At 36.7% G+C, this 17,336-nt stretch overlaps 2 long non-coding RNA genes across 2 annotated transcripts; both read left to right on the top strand.

The window, feature by feature from the left end:
* Positions 1-841: 841 nt before the first annotated feature.
* LOC141633972 (uncharacterized) lies at positions 842-2,633 on the top strand. Its single transcript, XR_012538731.1, has 3 exons — positions 842-1,101; positions 1,900-1,955; positions 2,562-2,633. It is a non-coding gene; the product is annotated as an uncharacterized LOC141633972 (long non-coding RNA).
* A 4,599-nt stretch (positions 2,634-7,232) lies between these two features.
* Positions 7,233-8,846, top strand: LOC141634396 (uncharacterized). Its single transcript, XR_012539118.1, has 3 exons — positions 7,233-7,359; positions 8,157-8,212; positions 8,775-8,846. It is a non-coding gene; the product is annotated as an uncharacterized LOC141634396 (long non-coding RNA).
* The last annotated feature ends 8,490 nt before the right edge of the window (positions 8,847-17,336 follow it).

Genomic DNA, 17,336 nt, shown 5'->3' with positions numbered 1-17,336 from the left:
TTCTTGGGTTTAGCTGGACACTATAGACGGTTCGTGAAAGATTTCTCCAAGATAGCTAGACCTATGGCAGCTTTGATGATGAAAGAGAACAGGTTTCGTTGGGATGAGAGTTATGAGACAGCGTTCCAAACATTAAAGGAGCGTTTGACCACAACTCCTATCTTAGCATTGCCTGAAGGGATCGAGAACTTTGAGGTTTATACAGATGCCTCAAAGAATGGGTTGGGATGTGTGTTGATGCAGAACGGTAAAATGATTGCCTATGCTTCTAGGCAGTTGAAGCCTTATGAGGAGAACTATCCTACACATGATCTAGAGTTGGGTGCAGTGGTGTTTGCTCTCAAGATTTGGAGACATTACATTTATGGGGCGACCTTTAAGGTATTTTCGAATCACAAGAGTCTCAAGTACATCTTCACTCAAAAGGAGTTGAACATGAGATAGAGGAGGTGGATGGAGCTGATTGGCGATTATGACATTGATATTATCTACCATGAAGGGAAAGCTAATATTGTTGCAGATGCTTTGAGTAGGAAGAGTGTGCATTCTTTGTGTACAACTCTATCTTTGATGAGGTTGAGAGATGAGGTGGGGAAGTTTGGGATACATATGATGCAGAGAGGGAATGCCGTGGGAGATTTGACAGTACAGCCTGATCTTTATGATGAGATTCGAGGTAAACAGGCGTTGGATCCTAAGATGGTTGAGTGGAGAGCTGGAGTAGAGAAAGGGACAGTGTCTCGATTCTCTATTCATACAGATGGTAGTTTGAGGTTTGATGGTAGGTGGTGTGTCTGTAATACCCGGTATTTTAATATGATATTATATTAGGCCGAGTTACCAGCTGGGTCGTGTAGTGTATTTGTGACTCGGGTAATTATGTGACTCGGGTTTTAATTAATCTAACTAGGCTAGGCCCGTATCGTCTTAATAGCACCTATCCTATATGTATAACCCATCTAACCAAACCCTAATCTCCCTATCACCATATTCATTTTTAACCATGAGAAAAGAGAGAAAAGAGAGAAGAGGGAGCCGTGTGTGAAGGGAGCCGCGTGAGGCATTGCGAGGCGATTTCTCAGCCTATTCTCATCCTATTTCGTAAGTAGACTATCCTATTACCTCTTTATTCAATTATTAGCATAATTATAGTAGTATTGGGATAATTTTCGTAACCCTAGAATTGGTTTGGGGGGTTTTTGATTATAAATTGTATGAGATAAATGAATGGAATAGTTACAGCAATTTACAGATTCGTTGGTCTGTGTTATTTGAGTGTTTTACCTGTCTTATATTCGTGGGATGCAAAAAGTTAAAGAAGAGACTCATGTTTATTCCAAGCCTAGTTTATGCCTGTGAAAATTGGTAGCATTTCACCGTGTGGTTTTTCCTGAAGAAATTATTTGTGAACGTCTATCTAAAAAGTCCGCGAATCAGTAGAGGCTGAAAGATTACTTCTAAAACATAATTTAGATATTGAATTGGTGCTGGTTCTTTTTCATATATTTAATTTAAAGAGTTTATATGAGTTAGGTATTGGTTTTACTTAGAAATCATTTGTCAAACTCGTTTTATGAATCAATACTTTTTATGCGACGGTTTCTGTCAGTTTTTGGAAATCAGTCTGAAAACTCTTGATAAGTTTGGAATTTGAGAAAAACACGTTAGATATAATTTGTAGCTAAGACTCATGGGGTTCCAATCCAATTGGCCTTGTATCAATTTGATTTTTCTGGAATTAGTTATGTATTTTATTCCGAGTCTGTCATGTGCTGGAAAATCAGGAAAAATCGTGTTTGTTCTTTAAGTTGATATTCCTATTAAGTTATGATGAGTCTAGGTTATGTGCATGATTATTTGATTGAGTAGGTGGTAATTATACATAATTATGTTATGTAGGTGACGGATATGTGAAGGATCATAATTGATTGCTTGTGTGCTTGGATTGCGAAAAGGTAGGGAAATACACTTGACTTATTATCGTTGTTGTTGAATTGTGTTGACTTGATTCATGGTTGTTGATTTACGTTATGATTCATATACGGGAAGGTGATTGACTGAATTGATCGTATTGAGTATGATATCACAACATCGGGTAACCGGCATGATTTTATGATTTATCAGTTCAATGATATATATATATATATATATATATATATATATATATATATATATATATATATATATATATTGTGTTGCATTAATTTCTTTTGAGCATTCATATGCATTGGAGATGGAGGATGTTGGGGTGATGTGGTGTGGTGATGATGATGTTGTGATAAGGCCCAGGCGGGTTCTGCAGGACTTGCCCTGGTGTCCTCAACAAGGAAATGAGATCGGCTACGGTCGATATATATAGTCTACCGGGGATCGGTATGGCTGGGCGTTCCGGGTTATGAGTTATGAGGCTGGTTATGAGATATGAGTCGAGATGGAGATGGAGGTGACGGAGGAGCATGCATATCATATTTTTTTGTTGTTTCATTGTTTTCCCTACTCAACCTCGTGGTTGACCCTGTGTATTCGTGAACACCTGTGATGACCCAAATATTGGCGAGCAGACTTGACAGGTTTAAGAGATAGAACGGGAGCTTGGTGGGCGTGAGACACTGGATCAGAAGACTTAGTAGCTAGATCATCATCTAGAAGACTTCCACTTTTTTTTTTTTTATGTTAGTTATTTGTAATTTGACGTAAAAGAGGTTTTGTAATAATTAAGTTAAAGTAATTATATAATTTTGCCTTGGAGTTTAATTTGTTATTCACTACCTCGGGAAACCGAGATGGTAACAGTCCGGTTTATTAGGGAATGTCTTGCTAAAGGCTCCTTCATAAACCGGGGTGTTACAAAGTGGTATCAGAGCGAACGATCCTCAGGCCTAAACCAATGAACCCAATGAACATAGGATGTGTCTAAATAAAATGAACCCCTGGGAATAAACTGTTAGGAGCTCACAGTGCGGCTAAGAAGGCGCCCTTAATGCGTGCTCTTTTGCCCTCTCAGTTTTGAACCAGGTAACCCGAGATAAATTGAGTGAATGGGATAGTTAGAAGGAAAACCTTGGATATAATCCAGTGGATGTACATCTTGAGACCTATATATTCTAACCATGCTGCAGGACAACGTTACGGTAAGTATTTTGTATGAATGATGACGTGATCATATGATGTTGTGGAGATGAGAAATAAATTTCCGTGTTCAGGTTGATAATCAATGAAGTGTTGGATTGTGGTAATCGTGAGCGTAGAAATAATTGCGAATTGATGATATTTATCTAGATGGATGTTGAATGATGTGTTGATAGTACTACTATGTCTAGTAATATGCGGTTATGTGATCCTGAAGCCATGCTAGTATAGTGTTGTGATAGTAATTAGAAACACTATTGAATTGCATGTTTATAGTCATAACAATCGTGATTTAGATGTACGGAGTAGATCGAGATGCGAAGGGGTTCTATGGAGTAGATGTTACGAAGTACACAGTGTGAGATTTAAGTTGGGATGGGTTAGTATGCATAGTATGTTCATAAGAGCTTGTAACATAGTAAAGAATGACCTAGTGCTGAAACTCGTTTTGTTTGATTTTACTCTTTAATTGACCTTACTGCCATTTCTTTTCTGTTTATTGCCTATGGATGAAAATTTTATGGGAGATAGCCTCGGGAGTTAGTGTTCATTTGGCATTGGAGTCATGCTTATAGGATATACGGATTAGGAGTAATAAATATTTTAGTGGGCTGTGGTCAGGAAGTTCCTGTGCAGTGATGTTTTGACCAACGATTTTGTAAAAATCCTCATTTAAATTGTATTAATAATTTTTGCATAATTCCAACTCCATCGATCAGAAGATTCACATATGTTTTCAAATTGATAAGCCACGAAAATTCTTGATGTCTCTATATTAAATGGTAAGTTTTGCAAACTGACCCAAGTTTCGGACCAATTGCTGTCACATACTTGTTTGGACCAACTGAGTTGTAAAATCCTTTAAAAATTGAATGCTTGAGCTTTGGACCTCATTCTTTTTCTCACGAATTATTAACTCTCTGTATGTTATAAAAGTAATATAACTCAAGTTTTCGTTGAACGGTTATTTATTCGTGATTTTTGGAAGTTACAACGTGAATCATAACTTTTAAAATGTGAATTCTATGTTGAGTTTTCATACAGTTGTTCGATTATTTCATGAGCCTTATTAATGTGAAATTATAGTGTCCTTATATGATGATAGTAGCACACATATTCATTGGTTATGTATCTTAACAAGTGATAAAAAAATTAAAGTTTAGTTTATCATTGTTGGCATGATAGTATGTGTGAAATTGAATAGCTTAATCTGATCTTTAATCGAGGGTGAAATATTTTATACGAGTCCAGTTGTTTCATATTTTATATATGTTTGGCATGTTGTAATATCTCTGGTGTGTTCATCATATTTGTATAGTGGTCGGATATATATAAATATAAAACTATATTGTCATATCTTGGTAAAGTTGGTGGCGTTAAATGTTAACTTGATTGTTCTAATATACTCGCGTGAATATTTATAATAATTATGTTTAAATGTTTACACATGGATGGTAGTAATGAGTATGTCTAAATGTTTACACATGTAGGATGTCATCTGAGTTCTCATGTCTTTTATGTGAGTCTGTGTGCCTATAGTTATACTTATTACTTTCATTGCATTAATTTATTTGAGTTGAACCTAAACTTATGATATGATAATAAAATAGTGTTGTTGTTCCTTATTGGATATGTTCATAGTTGTATTGTCATGAAATGCTAAGGTGATTGTTGCAATTGTCACGATATTTGAAATATAGTTGATATAGTTACGATATAGTTACGATATTTGAAATATATTCTCGAACCGTCGAATTATAATGAGATAACCCTTTGATGATTCACATGTCATGCGTATGTTTAAATGATAGTCGTTATAGTTACGTTTAATTGAGCCGCGAGTTGCCTATTTGTTCAAACCGTGCAAACCAGAGAACTTGTTCACCTTACTAATCTTTTGTCATAGATAATGTTTTACAAGTTATATGATGGTATATGTACATGTTTAAGTTGTTTATGCGATATCTTTTATTTTTGCTGAAAATGAATTATACTGAGTTGATGGATACAATTGAATGGTATGGTTGCTAAAATGTTAAACATATGTGTGATATAGAAGTAATTTTGTTGTTATTGTGAATCATATAACTATTAATACTCAATTGTAATTTCAGTTGTTTGGCTTCTACATTATTAAGTTAATTACTCATGACCTTATGATCGATGGTTCCGTAAGGAGTTTAACTGGGAATTTTATAGTGTGCCTCCGATCTAAACTAATAATCTTCTTATATTGACTATATGGTTAGACTCTTGTCTAGTTCTTATGACGTGATAAATCGTTTTAAAATTTAACATGTAATTGAGTTGGTACTTATACTTTTGTGTGACCATGAAACCTGTGATAAATAGATCTGTAATAAAGAGGTAAAATTTTGATTGAACACAGTTAATTTGTAGTTACTTGCTTTACATTATGGTACGAATCGTATGCTTTGACGAGACGTCACCAGGGAATGTGTACTATCTAAAAGGGGTCTCCGATTAAATGCTGTAGTCGTGTTAGCCGTGAATATAACTGAGTAAAGAAGTGCGACTAAAATCCTGATGTTGAGGTAATAGTCGTTCATAGTAAAGATAGGACTGAAATGAATAAGATGAACCTGTACATTACGAAATATGAGTCGACACATAAGCTTGTATTGTTTGAAAGAATTGAGTTAAGTTTATCTGATCTTGAGTTAAATGGATTCTATGGACGGCTCTGTTATAAGATTTATGTTAAGAAAGTTATTCACCGTCCAGTATGAAAGTAAAAGTTTTGAAAATGAAGTTAAATTTTGTCGTGTGAGTATAAATTCGGAATGAGATTTCCAGCCAGTGTCTGGTTGTATGGTTTCATGATATTTGCTAGTCTGGGGGAATGAAGCTAGAACGAAGTCACAAATAGTGGGGTAATTTAGTCATGTTGTTCGTTCATGTAGTGAATTGGTGGGTTGTGGTTAGTTACGAATGTCAAAACGGGAAATGTAATGTGGTGATTTAAGTGAGTTGTGTGTTAACATGGTATGTTGATATTAGCATGATATGTAATGAATATTTGTAAAATTCGTGTAGTTAAAATACATTTAATCTTTTATGTCATGGTGTTGGGTGCAGTTTAAATATATTTAACACCAAGAATGAAATTTTATGTATGATAGTATTGTATGTTAACTTTCCAATATCGCTGTTTACTCGCTTGACTGACTCGACCAATAAGCTTGTAAAATTTGCCAATCAATGTGCATTCGTCATTCGTCATTCGACCAATATTTCTTGGAAAATATGCTATTTGACATGAACCATATGTGAGCACCTAAGCATCTTCATCTTTGTAACCTGAGTAGTAATGTATAAATTAGATTGACAAGCAGATCCTGTGAATGTTATTGCATGTATTGATTGATATGAAGAGTATTTAGATTAATACTGAAATGTCTTAAGTTATTCAACGTGGCTTTTGCTCCGATCCGTGGTGATGTCTTTGTAGAAAGAAGAATCGTAGCTTCCTTGAGAGAGCTTGTATATTGATTGTCTTGAGTAGGGATTAGTTAACTTGAGCGTGAGTTGTGAATCTTTTATCTGTTTTGATTGTTAGCGTAGTTTGAGAACTTTTGTTATAATAATGAAGGTTACGGGGACGTAACCATGTTTAAGGAGGGTAGGATTGTAAAATCTTTATACTTTCATGTGTGATTTCTCAGTTTGGCTATATTGGTTATGCGTTGTGTGGGTTATGTTGGAGTGTTACATGATGTGTTTCTGTTATGGTTAAACTTCGGGGACGAAGTTTATTTTAAGGAGGGTGGAATGTAATACTGCGTTTAATATTCAATTTGGTGGGTGCCTTACATACTTTTGTATATGCGTTTCATAATTCGTTTGCGTTGGTTGGTAGAGAGGGTAAACTTCGGGACGAAGTTTCTTTTAAGGAAGGTAGACTGTAATACCCGGTATTTTAATATGATATTATATTAGGCCGAGTTACCAGCTGGGTCGTGTAGTGTATTTGTGACTCGGGTAATTATGTGACTCGGGTTTTAATTAATCTAACTAGGCTAGGCCCGTATCGTCTTAATAGCACCTATCCTATATGTATAACCCATCTAAACAAACCCTAATCTCCCTATCACCATATTCATTTTTAACCATGAGAAAAGAGAGAAAAGAGAGAAGAGGGAGCCGTGTGTGAAGGGAGCCGCGTGAGGCATTGCGAGGCGATTTCTCAGCCTATTCTCATCCTATTTCGTAAGTAGACTATCCTATTACCTCTTTATTCAATTATTAGCATAATTATAGTAGTATTGGGATAATTTTCGTAACCCTAGAATTGGTTTGGGGGTTTTTGATTATAAATTGTATGAGATAAATGAATGGAATAGTTACAGCAATTTACAGATTCGTTGGTCTGTGTTATTTGAGTGTTTTACCTGTCTTAAATTCGTGGGATGCAAAACGTTAAAGAAGAGACTCATGTTTATTCCAAGCCTAGTTTATGCCTGTGAAAATTGGTAGCATTTCACCGTGTGGTTTTTCCTGAAGAAATTATTTGTGAACGTCTATCTAAAAAGTCCGCGAATCAGTAGAGGCTGAAAGATTACTTCTAAAACATAATTTAGATATTGAATTGGTGCTGGGTCTTTTTCATATATTTAATTTAAAGAGTTTATATGAGTTAGGTGTTGGTTTTACTTAGAAATCATTTGTCAAATTCGTTTTATGAATCAATACTTTTTATGCGACGGTTTCTGTCAGTTTTTGGAAATCAGTCTGAAAACTCTTGATAAGTTTGGAATTTGAGAAAAACACGTTAGATATAATTTGTAGCTAAGACTCATGGGGTTCCAATCCAATTGGCCTTGTATCAATTTGATTTTTCTGGAATTAGTTATGTATTTTATTCCGAGTCTGTCATGTGCTGGAAAATCAGGAAAAATCGTGTTTGTTCTTTAAGTTGATATTCCTATTAAGTTATGATGAGTCTAGGTTATGTGCATGATTATTTGATTGAGTAGGTGGTAATTATACATAATTATGTTATGTAGGTGACGGATATGTGAAGGATCATAATTGATTGCTTGTGTGCTTGGATTGCGAAAAGGTAGGGAAATACACTTGACTTATTATCGTTGTTGTTGAATTGTGTTGACTTGATTCATGGTTGTTGATTTACGTTATGATTCATATACGGGAAGGTGATTGACTGAATTGATCGTATTGAGTATGATATCACAACATCGGGTAACCGGCATGATTTTATGATTTATCAGTTCAATGATATATATATATATATATATTGTGTTGCATTAATTTCTTTTGAGCATTCATATGCATTGGAGATGGAGGATGTTGGGGTGATGTGGTGTGGTGATGATGATGTTGTGATAAGGCCCAGGCGGGTTCTGCAGGACTTGCCCTGGTGTCCTCAAGGAAAGCAGATCGGCTACGGTCGATATATATAGTCTAAGGGGATCGGTATGGTCTGGGCGTTCGGGTTATGAGTTATGAGACTGGTTATGAGATATGAGTCGAGATGGAGATGGAGGTGACGGAGGAGCATGCATATCATATTTTTTTGTTGTTTCATTGTTTTCCCTACTCAACCTCGTGGTTGACCCTGTGTATTCGTGAACACCTGTGATGACCCAAATATTGGCGAGCAGACTTGACAGGTTTAAGAGATAGAACGGGAGCTTGGTGGGCGTGAGACACTGGATCAGAAGACTTAGTAGCTAGATCATCATCTAGAAGACTTCCACTTTTTTTTTTTTTATGTTAGTTCTTTGTAATTTGACGTAAAAGAGGTTTTGTAATAATTAAGTTAAAGTAATTATATAATTTTGTCTTGGAGTTTAATTTGTTATTCACTACCTCGGGCAACCGAGATGGTAACAGTCCGGTTTATTAGGGAATGTCTTGCTAAAGGCTCCTTCATAAACCGGGGTGTTACAGTGTCCCTAATGATGAGGAGCTGAAAAAGACTATCATGACAGAGGCACATTGTACACCATATTCAGTACATCCAGGTGGTGACAAGCTGTACAAGGATTTAAAGAACACGTTTTGGTGGCCTGGGATGAAGAAAGAAACAGCTGAGTTTGTGGCCTGTTGTTTGACATGCCAAAGAGTTAAAGGGGAACAGCGACGACCACAAGGTAAAATTCAGTCTCTAGAGGTACCTGAGTGGAAGTGGGAATCCATTTCTAAGGATTTTATCGTGGGTTTGCCAAAGAGTCAACAGGGTAACAACATGATATGGGTAATAGTGGATCGACTGACCAAGTCAGCTCACTTTGTGCCAATGAAAGATACATGGACTAAAGCACAATTAGCTATGGCTTATCGGAACAATGTGCTTAAGTTACATGGAGTCCCTAAGGACAAAGTATCTGACAGAGATGCGAGGTTTATCTCAAGGTTTTGGGAAGAGTTGCAGGAATCTTTGGGAACAACTTTGAAGATGAGTACAGCATTTCATCCTGCGACAGACGGTCAGACTGAGAGAACGATCAAGACTCTTGAGGATATGTTACGAGCTAGTGTGATGGACTTTGGTGGTAGCTGGGAACAGAGGTTGGATTTGATAGAGTTTTCTTACAACAGCAGCTATCACACTAGTATTGGCATGCCACCGTTTGAGGCTTTATATGGGAGGAGATGTAGGAGTCCAATTTGTTGGGACGATAGTGCTGAGGCAGTGGTTCTAGGACCACAGATGGTACATGAGATGGTTGAACAGATTAAGATGATCAGGGAACGGATGAGAGCAGCTCAGGATAGGCAAAAGAGTTATGTAGATCTACATCGCCGGGATATAGAGTTTCAGGTTGGGGATAAGGTTCTTCTGAAAGTGTCTCCTATGCGTGGGGTTATGAGATTTGGGAAGAAAGGCAAGCTAAATTAGAAGTTCATCGGGCCTTATGAGATCTTAGAGCGGGTTGGAGAGGTTGCATATCGTCTGGCTTTACCAGCTGCGTTAGAGAGAGTGCATAACGTGTTTCATGTATCTCTGCTACGGAAGTATGTGAGTGACCCGTCACATGTGTTAGAGGCAGAGAGCTTAGAGCTAGATGAGTCCTTATCATATCTTGAGGTACCTAAGCAGATTCTTGACTGGAAGGTTAGGAAGACTAGGAGTGGGGAGACAGTTTTGCTTCAGATCCTTTGGTCTAACCACGAGACTGAGGAAGCTACATGGGAGGCAGAGGAGGCCATGAGAGAGCGTTACCCTTTCCTTTTTGATCAGGTATGTATGGTTACGGGGACGTAACCTTGTTTCTTTTAAGAGGGTAGGAGATGACCGCGAAGAGTTTTAAGAGTTTTTTTATACCCTTTTTATGTTGTGTCTGTATGTTTGTTGTGGTTGAGTCGGGTTGAGGTTGGGTTAGTAACATGTTTTATGTGTTGGAGCTTGTGTCCTCCACAAATTAGTGTGATAACATTTGTAAATCTCTTACAGGTTCACAAGGGTATACTTCGTATTTTATCAGTTGATTAACGATTACCTAATAACGGTTGGCTTGCTAGAAAGTTTGACGTTATTATCATACAGATGGCGGTGATCAACTGGTCCCTAAAGGTCACACCTATAGGATGTGTTTGAGAGATGTGGTTATGGAAATGTAATAACATTGATGCCTTATATGACTAAACAGTTAGTCAATGTGTTGATGAGACAATTATTTAATGAAGATTAAATAATATTAGTTGATACGAATTAAATATCAATTCGTAAATTGAATATAATAAGTTATATTTAATTAAATGTATGTAATGTTAGCTTGGACGAATTAATATGTTAATTCGTAATTAAATGTAATCGGTTATATTTAATCAACAAGATGTATGTGTCATAGTGGTAATAGTAAGGGTACTCAGACCAAGAGGTTATGGGATCGATCCTCACTAAATGACAATTTATACATTTTTGTATACTACCAAAATAAGAAGATTTAATCTCCTTATTTTTAGGTAGGTAGAATAAACCGAAAAAAGAGAGAATATTATTCTCTTAATTTCGATTTTGGGCCGAGTTTTAGGAAATGAAAAAACGCCCCTTATTCTACTCTTTTTCGGTTATAATAAGAGTAGAAGGGATAATTTTCTAACCTAATTCTTTTTCCCATTCTTGCCTCTCATCTAAAAACACAAAAACAAAAACCCTAATTAATTTACTGAAATTTGGGGATCGAGTCTAGCAACAAGTTAAGGGCATTTCTCATATCGTCTTGGGTGCAACTAATAGGCGAATATCATTGTGATATTGTTCTTAGGCCGAATTTGCTAGGACCGAAGGTTGATTCTTCATCTCTTTACCTTTTTGTTTATGTAATTTAATTTTATGACTAGCATTCATCATGATATATTCGTTATAGTCCTTAAATTCAAAGGGATGCATACAGATAAATCCCACAAGTGGTATCAGAGCAAAGGCCACGAATTTTTATTTTGATGATTTTCATAAAATTGGATGTAAACAATTTTAGGGTTTCAAAAAAAAAAGAAAAAAAAAGGCACGGCTGGAATTATTTTTAGCCGAATTGAAATTTTTTTGCGGCCGTGTTTGTTCTTGTTTTGTTGTTATGATTCCATTTGATTTATTCATATTATTGTTTTAATAGGTTAAGATGATAATATAATGAATTTGTAGATGTGTTGATTTAATAAAAATTAAATTGATATGTAAATGGAATTGCTAAGTTGTTGATGACAAATTGTTTTTTGCTATATTGTTTTTCGCATAAATGTTCTAAATTGTTGTTTAGAATCATGTTTCATAAATTTACATGTTTAAATTATAAGATGAATATGCCAATCTTGTTAATAACAACAATAAACGATTTTGTTCATCGATAATCATGTTTTTTAAATTTAGGGCATAATGCCGATTTTAAAAAAAATTGGGGCGGCTGTCAATTTTTTTAGCCGTGGAAATTTTTTTGTTACTGTTCACGTCTCGGTTACTGTTAACGTCTGGACAAAATAAAAAAAAAAAATTGTTTTTTCCGGTTTTAGCTGTAAAACCGAGAAAAGGTCTTTTTATTGGGTTGTTTCGGTTTTTACCGAGATAATTTTTAAAGAAATTTTTTTTGTTTGATTTTGGCCAATTAATTATTGTGAAGCGGTTCATAATTAAAATATACCTAATTATATTAAAGCAGTTTAAAATATTGATGGATTAAATTCATATTACAAGTTTAATATGAATTAAGATTGAAATTAATGTGATTAATTGAGGAATTGTCACTTAATTTGTTAATTTAAATAGGTGGTTTGGATAAAATTAATCAATATAATTAAAGAATTATGTCTTGCATATTTAATTTTTTTAGTTGATGCTTTTCTTTTGTTGAATGAATCGTTGAATGAATTTATTTACGTATTTTTGCAATCGGTTGTAATTTGTAATACTTAGTGTGGCCTTAGTTAATTATGTTTTCGTAATGAAGGAAACATAATTTTTATGTAATTATGAGATCTCAAATCTCCTTTATTTTCTTTAGTTTTTGGGTTTTGAAATTAGAATGTAGTAAATAGGTTTATTATGTAAATTTATTTATTGTAATTTTCAAAGAAGACTAAAGATGGAGATTGGAGCTCACTCTCGCTACGTGGATCAAGATGGAACATCGAGACAAGCTTCTCAGGTCTAAGGATGGATTCCAAATTTGTATTTAATGTTCATTTTGATAGGATAGGCCACACTAGGACTTTTTATTGTTTTTACGTTTTTCATTCCTATTGCTTTGCATTCACATGATAGTTTATGCATCATTTTCCGCCTAAAACCAAACCACCTACTACTAAAATGCATAAAAATTGACACATATAGGTTGTATGTTAGTTTTCATAGACATACAGATGTCACATGTTTTTAAAGCCATCACCTTAGTTTATTCATTCACGCTTTGCTAGATATTAGTTCACTTAAAATGAATTAAAATAAAGTTGATGGGATCTTCCTCTAAAACGGAAATTGAGATTAGTCTTTATAAGGACAAACAACCATGAACCCCTTCTTCGTCGGTAGGCATAATATGACCCCTTCTAGGTTGGGTAAGTAGTTTGTGTTGACTTAGTTTATCTCAACATTATAGTCCGAAGAGTTTCTCGTGATATGATGGACTAAAGATAGAATTTACAGAAATTTATCAACCAAGAATTCTAACAGTAGAATTAGCCAAAAGGTTGGCTTATCAATTTACAGATAATTGAGTCTTGGGATCATTTATATAATTCTTGAGGAAGGTCAATTGTATAAATGTTTTGAGTCTTCGCGTTATGACACTAGTTCATTATACTTAAATTAAAATCGATGCACATGCTTATTATTTATTCTTCTTTTCGCAGTGTAGAACACGTTTATTTTACTGTTACAACAAATGGCTGAAAATAACGAAATCCCAATGCCTAGTGCCACACTTGGACGCGAGTCCTGGCTGAAAGTTTTTATGGACAACATGAATCAGTACACGCGACTGAAGAATGATGGGTCCAACTTTGCGGACTGGGAGGCAGCACTACGGAATGCTGCCATTGCTGACGGTAAGCTCAAGTACTTAACTAAGCCAATACTGGTACACCCAGGCCCCAATGCGGGAGTTGACGAGTCACTTGCTTATAGTGATTTCGTTATGGAAGCGGGTGCGATAAAGAACGTACTCATCTTTGCAATGGAAACCAATTTGCAGAGACGCTTCATTGCCCAAGGTGCGAACAAGATTTTCACCACGCTCACTAACGAGTTCTCAAAAGCACCGAGGATCGTTACTTATGAGCATACCTGTCGCTTCTTTGATGCGAAACTCAAAAAGGGCCAACCGGTTAGCCCACACATTCTTAACATGATTGAGAATGTCGAGAAGTTGGAGGCACTTGATTGCAAAATCAGTGAGAGCATTGTCATTGACCGAATGCTTCATTCTCTTCACGATGGTTTTGCCCTTTTTAGGGCGAACTACTACATGAATGACTTGAAAAAGAGTCCTCATGAGCTACACTCCCTTCTCGTACAGACCGAGAAGGATATGAAATTGAGTGGGAGCATGAAGCAGGATGTTCTCACGATTTCCAACAAGGGTAAAGGTAAGGGTAAAGCTCCAGGCGACCTAACTGTAGGTAAGCCAAAATTGAAGAAGCCAGGAAACGGTAAGAGTGGGCCCGTTGAGACTAGTGGCTCACAGGGCAAGGCAAAGAGCAAGGGCAGTGACATTGAGTGCCACCATTGTCACAAGACTGGACATTGGAGGAGGAACTGTCCCGTCTACCGCGAGGACATAAAAGCAGGCCGCGTCGTTCCTGTTGGTATATCATCTTATATCCATATGATTAAGATTAACCATGCAAGTTTCGGAACTTGGGTACTTGATACTGGTTGTGGTTCTCATCTGTGTAATCATTTCCAGGGCCTAAGAAACATCACACCTCTCGAAGAGGGTGATGTGGACCTGCGAGTCGGGAATGGAGCCAGAGTTGCTGCTGTCTCGAAGGGAACATATGTAATCCAACTCCCTAGTGGTTTTGAGTTATTTTTAAATAACTGTTACTATGTACCCAGTTTGTCTAAGAACATTATTTCAGTTTCCGTACTTTATAAAGATGGATTTTCATTTTTAATAAAGGATAATAGTTGTATTTTCTCTTTCAATGAAATGATTTATGGCAAAGCGGTTTCCATGAATGGAATTTATAGCTTAGATCAAACCACGGAAGTATTACACGTGAATAATAAGAAATTAAAGGTTGATGACAAAGATCAAACCTATCTATGGCATTGTCGAATGGGACACATAAATGAGAAACGCGTAAAGAAACTCGTCGATAATGGGACTATTCCCGCATTCGAAGTTTCTACATATGGCACGTGTGAATCATGTCTCATTGGCAAAATGACTCGAATTTCCTTCAAAGGTGTTGGAATGCGCGCTAGTGACCTATTAGGACTCATATATACAGATGTTTATGGACCTATGTCAATTACCGCTAGAGATGGCTATAGATATTTTATCACTTTCACGGACGATTTGAGTAGATACGGATATGTCTACTTAATGAAGCATAAAAGTGAGTCCTTTGAGAAATTCAAGGAATACCAGAACCGGGGTGAAAACCAACTGGGTAGAAAGGTTAAAGCACTCCATTCAGATCGGGGTGGCGAATATCTTTCAAATGAGTTTGATCAACACCTTAAAGACTGTGGAATTGTTCTACAGTTAACTCCACCTGGAACACCTCAATTAAATGGTGTATCCGAACGGAGAAATTGAACCTTACTTGATATGGTTCGATCCATGATGAGTCACACGGTAGTGCCTGATTCATTATGGGGTTTTGCTCTTTTGTCAGCTGCTCTTATACTTAACCGAAGTCCGACAAAACCTGTCGACAAGACTCCATATGAAATGTGGAAGGGAACGGTCCCTAACTTGTCCTTTATTCAGGTTTAGGGCTGCGAGGTTAATGTCAAGTGGAGACACGAGGATAAGCTTGGCCCGCGATCGGTCAAGACATACTTTATAGGTTATCCAAAAGGAACATTTGGTCATTACTTCTATTCGCCTACCGAACATCGAGTTTTTGTTGCGGCTAGTGCGACGTTCTTAGAGAAAGAATTTCTCAAGAACAAGACAAGTAATAGAAACTTCGAGCTGTCGGAGATTCCAGAACCAACAGCCGAGGAACAGATGGAGGAAGTAGTTCCTCCAATTGATGATACGGTTAATATTCTTGAGGAACCTAGGAGGTCGTGTATAGTCTCTCATCCTTCGGACAGATACATTGGTATGGTCGAGGAGAATGACCAGGTGATAAAAGAGTATAGATCGCGACGGAAGTAGTTGGAATCATCGTTTCGACCAGGAGATAAAAGAGTATGGTTTCACTTGATCGGTCGAAGAACCATGCTTATATATCAAGTCGAGTGGGAGCAAGATTTTATTCTTGATATTTTATGTCGATGACATACTCCTGATTGGGAATGACATTCCTCTCCTATCTTCGGTTAAAGAATGGTTGAAGAACCATTTCTGGATGAAAGATCTGGGTGAGGCACAACGCATTTTCGGAATCCCTATCTACCGAGATAGATCGCGACGGACGTTATCACTTAGTCAAAGAGTCTTATTTGGATAAGATTCTTGAGAAGTTCAGCATGACCAACTCCAAGAAGGGGAACCTTCCAATGACGTCTGGGATGTAGTTGAGCAAGTCTCAATCACCCACGACGCCTGAAGGGATTGAGCGCAAGACTCGTGTTCCTTATGCATCTACAATAGGATAAATCATGTATGCTATGATATGCACACGTCCAGACGTGGCATATGCATTGAGTATGACGAGTCGGTACCAAAAGAATCCAGGTAAAACACACTGGATAGCTGTTAAAAATATCCTCAAGTACCTACATAGGACTAAGGATAGGGTATTGACTTATGGAGGCGATACTAAGCTATGCGCAATCGGTTACGCAGATGCTAGCTTCCAAACAGATCGAGATGATTCAAAATCTCAGTTCGGGTTCGTCTTCACTCTTAAGGGTGCTGCGGTCAGCTGGAAGAGTTCCAAACAGAGTGTTGTAGCATATTCTACCACTGAATCCAAGTACTATGCCGCTTCGGAAGTAGCTAAGGAAGGGATATGGATGCGTCAATTCTTACAAGGACTTACGATAGTTCCTAGTTCGAATGACCCGATCACCATCTATTGTGATAATAGAGGTGCCATTTTCCAGGCTAAGGAGCCAAAGTCTAGCGACAAATCTAGACATGTACATCAGAAACCTCACTTGATCCGTGATTACGTGGAGCAAGAAGAGATAGTGATTGACAAGATAGCTTCGGATGATAACATCGCGGACCCTCTAACTAAACCGTTGAATTTTGATAAGCATGAAGGGCACGTTATTTCCATGGGAATTAAACGTGTTCCTGAGTTGTAGTAGTTGATTATGGATTTGATACATTATCTTTTTCATATACTATTTATAACTTCATCGTTTTAATATAATATTTTGTTTTTCATGTGGATTTTACTGACAACATTGAACGCCACAAAGTGAACTGAATTACATTATATTTTGTATTGGTCCGTAATCGCCTTAAAGAGCTGATAACTCTGGCTATTATATTGTACAGTCGATTGATGGTGGGTTCAACGAGCCATAAGTCAAACTGTTGACTGATTGATCACAAATGCGAGATTATAACAATACCTCGTAGGACAAATTT

This window comes from Silene latifolia, chromosome Y, assembly GCF_048544455.1.
Source record: "Silene latifolia isolate original U9 population chromosome Y, ASM4854445v1, whole genome shotgun sequence".
NCBI classification, from domain to species: Eukaryota; Viridiplantae; Streptophyta; class Magnoliopsida; order Caryophyllales; family Caryophyllaceae; genus Silene; species Silene latifolia.
The sequence above is the reverse complement of the archived record's forward strand: the minus strand, read 5'-3'. Positions and strand labels throughout refer to the sequence as shown.